Source organism: Enhydra lutris, unplaced genomic scaffold, assembly GCF_002288905.1.
Source record: "Enhydra lutris kenyoni isolate GAN:26980312 unplaced genomic scaffold, ASM228890v2 scaffoldscaffold87, whole genome shotgun sequence".
Lineage (NCBI taxonomy): Eukaryota > Metazoa > Chordata > Mammalia > Carnivora > Mustelidae > Enhydra > Enhydra lutris.
This window is the reverse complement of record NW_019154171.1, coordinates 3,302,587-3,306,834: the sequence shown is the minus strand read 5'-3', so window position 1 is coordinate 3,306,834 and position 4,248 is coordinate 3,302,587. Positions and strand designations below refer to the sequence as shown.

Sequence of the window (4,248 nt, the reverse complement as noted above, 5' to 3'; positions counted from 1 at the left end):
GTTGCACAGAAGACTTAGTGTGAGATGTTCAGTGAAAAATAAAATTCTAGGGTTGAATAAATGTGAGAGATGTTGAAAAGTGAGAGATGCTGCACACTCTGTTTTTCTCTTGCAAATTCCCAGTGTTTGTTAATATGGTAAAGACAGAATTCCTGCAGCAAAGGGACCTGCTAACGTATTTACAAAGCAGTTCATATAAATCAGAGTTTCAAAACCCCATCTGTCAAGTTCTACTCAAAATCTGTTAACTCTTTGTTACTCCAAGTACAGTTATAAGCATAGAAATGGGGGATATATATTTAGAAATTTTTATAGAAATGTGACACACAACACTATGCGTCATCAGGGGATTGTTTGTTAGTGAGTAGATATGGACCAGTTCAGGAGTTGGGGATGAGTTTTTTTCCATGTGAGCTGTAGACTAGCCATATGCATAGGGACCACGTTATAATATGCAAACTTTAAGGGTGATTTTTCAACTACAACTCATGCTTATGCATCCGAGAAAATGGAAGTATTTCATCCATAACATCTTTTTTTACAGTTATTATGATTTTTTTAAAGAATAGAAAACCCTTTAATTAACATGCTTTACGTTTACAGTTTACTAGCTAATCGACATCAACATGCAAAAATATGTGCTAAATACAAGCCTCTATGGTGTGGTTTTGTGTAAATTACAATGATTCATTTGATTTGAAAAGTCATCGGTGGTTACTTCAACTGAGTCGCTAGTTTCTGCAAGGAACAGCATTCAATCTGCAGTTGTGGAGCCAAAGGAAAGGACTCTGCAGAACCTGGTCCCGTGGATTTCCACGTGAATACCTTCTCAAGCAGAAAATAGGGCGACAGGAACGCCATGACGTTGCATCTAGCACACCCTAAGCCGCACCCACGCGCAGGGCTCGGAGAGCGCGCAGCCCGCAGAGCGTGTCCACTACTGTGGGCTAGTCAAGGCTGGGGCGCCACCCCTCCCCGCTCATGCGCCACGGGAAGGAGCGCTATTGTCGTTCACTGATCTTTGGTCACCAGAAACAGAAACGCAGGCAGTCGGGGGCGGAGGGCCAGGGCTGGGGCGTGCGGGACCGCTCCGTCTAACGATGTTCAGGCTAGTGAGAAGTGAAAGGCTTCTTTGGTTCTTGGACAAATGGCTTTGTCATCTTGACAGATGGCAAGAGAGTTGTAGCCATAGCTGTAGCCATTGGGCAGCCTCAGGGCCAGGTTGTTCTCCATCTTTGCGTCCCCCGAACTCTTGCAAAGCAGTCAGGAATTGCTGCAGTGGGCCATGGGCAGGGGCTGCGCTGCTAGTTCAGGGAGTGGACGCATTCAGGCCAGTCAGGGCTCTTGGAGCTGGCGTCCTCCTTGGAGCACTGTGATGTCTTTATCACCAAGAAGTTGGCCTACAGTGTGAGGGTGAACACAGAGTTGTCCCCAGCTGGTGCAGCCAGTAGTTGTGCAGGAACTGCTGGCTCAGCATCCACCACTGGCTGGTCCTTGTAGGGCCAAGAGGTGGCTGTCTGGAGGGAAGGTGAGCACGCCCATGACCTGGTGCACCTTGGCCAGCTGGCTCCCTTCAGCCTGACCAAAGCTCTCTCTTGCATGCCTCGTGGCGTGCAGTCTCTCGTTCTACCAGATGAGTTCAAACAACTCTTGAATATTTAGGCTGAACTCCAGGCAGCTCTTCACGCCACTCTGGGGTACAAACTTCCAGCGTTGTAGTAGCCTCAGCACAACAGGTGCTCCACCATCATGCGGTCAGGGCGCTTCCCCTTCCACAAGCGGCTAACACGGGCGGGTCGCTGTTACTCCTTGAGTTGCTCGACTCTGCGTTTGCATAGCTTGGTGCTCTCGGCCTTCACCTGAATGGACTCCACCTTTCTCTTGAGGACTAAGCTTCTCCCATGCGCCATCCAGGAGGCTGACCATAGAGTCCCCAGCGGGGCAGCCGCTCAAGACCTTTGCAACCACCATAAGGATGTGGCTTGTCTCTGGGATGATGTGTTTTTGAGCAGTTTGAAGGCGTTTATTCAGTGTTTTGTAGGGCACTGTGAGGATCAGGTATGCCTGCATCTTCAGGGTCTTGGAGAGCCGAGCCGCTGACTCCTACACTGCCATGTTTAATCCACCAAAACATTAGCCACAATCATTGTAATTTAAAATCAAGCCAGGGTCAGTGTAACTAAGTGAAATTTGTTTTTATTTAATTTTAATCCTAATTTGCTGACACTGGAACAAGTATTTCGAGTTATTTTTTAACTAAGAGAAGACACACCAAGTAAGATGAAGTGTGGAGGATGGAACTGGTCTGAGACAATGAAGACCAAATGAGTCTGTTCTCATATTACTTAGAAGTACTATTTCTTGTGTACTGAATTTGTGGTTTCTTTCTAAAGTTTCTTTTTTTTTTTTAAATAGAGGTGAAATTCACGTAGCATTAAAGTAGCCATTTTAAGGAGTACTGTTTAGCCAGAGCGACTCCATCTCGGGTAAATAGCCACTTTGTTGTTTGTGTAGTAAACTTAAATTGACTCTCCCCCCCCCCTCCCCCAGAGAAACTTACTTAGAAGCAAGTCCAGAAAACCAGTAAAATGTAGTTGGCTAGTTCCTGATAACAGAGCCCAGAATACAAGGACGAGTCAGGCCAGATGGAGACATCTAATCAGTATGAAGTACTGTTTGTAACAGTGAGAAGGTCTTGCCCAAACGAAAATGACTCCATCTTCGGAAGGACGACCATCTTATTATTCACACTGAATATGTTAACTGACTAAGCCTTCCCAGAAAGTACTGTTTGTAATGGTTCCTGGTATGGGGTAATCTTGAATAACAAGTCACCAGACCAGATGAAACTAGCCAATCAGCAAGAGACACACAAACCCGGTGGGTTGAGATACCAAGATATGGTTTGCAGTTTTACCCAATAAAAGGTAGCCTGTAAGATTGGGAGGGATTGCTCTCTTTGGAGGCGGCCCTGACTGGTCAGTCAGTCGATTCTTGAGCCTGTAAGCTGGGGGTGGTCGATCTCTTCGGAGACGGCCCTGGCCGGTCAGTCTGACTTCTAATGCTTGGTATAGAATAAAGCTTTGCATAACTTAAACTTTGTTTCAGTCTCATTCACCTGGCCAATTAGTCTGACTTATAAATCTTGGCATAAAATAAAGTTTTAAATAACTTTCACCTTGTCTCAGTCTCGTTCCTTGGATAACGGACCCAACAGTATCATTCACTTCATAATGTTGTACAGCCTGAATTTGCTTTTGTGCCTATGGTTGAAGATGAGAGAGCAAAACCACTGGTGTGCTCTCTGCAGAGATACACTGGCTACTGAAGCAAGGACACAGGCAAAAATTTAAGTGGTTTCACATAGGAAATGAACAATTGGGTTAAAACAATAAAAAGTTAGAGAAAAGTATGGAATTTAAGGGCAGCTGTATGAGATGTTTAATATTATGCATCGAAATATTACACACTAGTACTTTGACGGCTTCTAATAAAGCTGAACTTCCAACAATACCTATGAAAATTGCATTGATATGGTTCCTTTGAAATGCTGGGTGAATGTGACGCAAAGAATGTACTGAAGTATTGCCAATATGACAAGTACAGCTAGTGACCTGCTCCTCCTTTTTTCCTGATGAAAACAAAGACAATGAAACACAATAATAACCCTTTTGGTAGACGTTCAATTGAATATGATGGTGGTGTGAAGAAAGAACTTTGTCTTTCACCTTCATTATTAATAAACACATAAGCTCTGAAATGCAGGAAGCCCCGAAGGATCACCTAGTTAACAAAGGTGATTGGAGCAGTTTAGTTTTGCACAGAAGGTTGTTCTGATGTTGAAGTGAAAATGACAGGTAGCTATTCTGGACCAGGTACCAGGTAAGTCAACCCATGGCTTTTTTCCCTGAGCAAGTTTTTGCTACCTTGCAGAATGTCTGCATATTAAGTAATGTATTTATTTAGTTAGTTTTATTATTTATTTTTTAGATTTTATTCATTTTAGAGAGAGAGCGAGAGCGTGCACATGCAGGGGCAGAGGGAGAGGGAGAAGCAGACCCCCATGCTAAGTGGGGAGCCCGTTGTAGGGCTCGATCCCAGGACCCTGGGATCATGACCTCAGCCAAAGTCAGACTCTTCACCAACTGAGCCACCCAGATGCCCTTAAATAATATATTTAAAGACAGGCAGATCGATTAGAAAAATAAATCCAGTTCTCTAGCACTTCCAGTATCCATGTCCTCTGCA

At 44.4% G+C, this 4,248-nt stretch overlaps 1 pseudogene; it reads right to left on the bottom strand.

Annotated features, from left to right (window-relative positions):
* Window positions 1-1,104: 1,104 nt before the first annotated feature.
* On the bottom strand, window positions 1,105-2,115 carry LOC111161920 (annotated as a pseudogene).
* Between the last annotated feature and the right edge of the window lie 2,133 nt (window positions 2,116-4,248).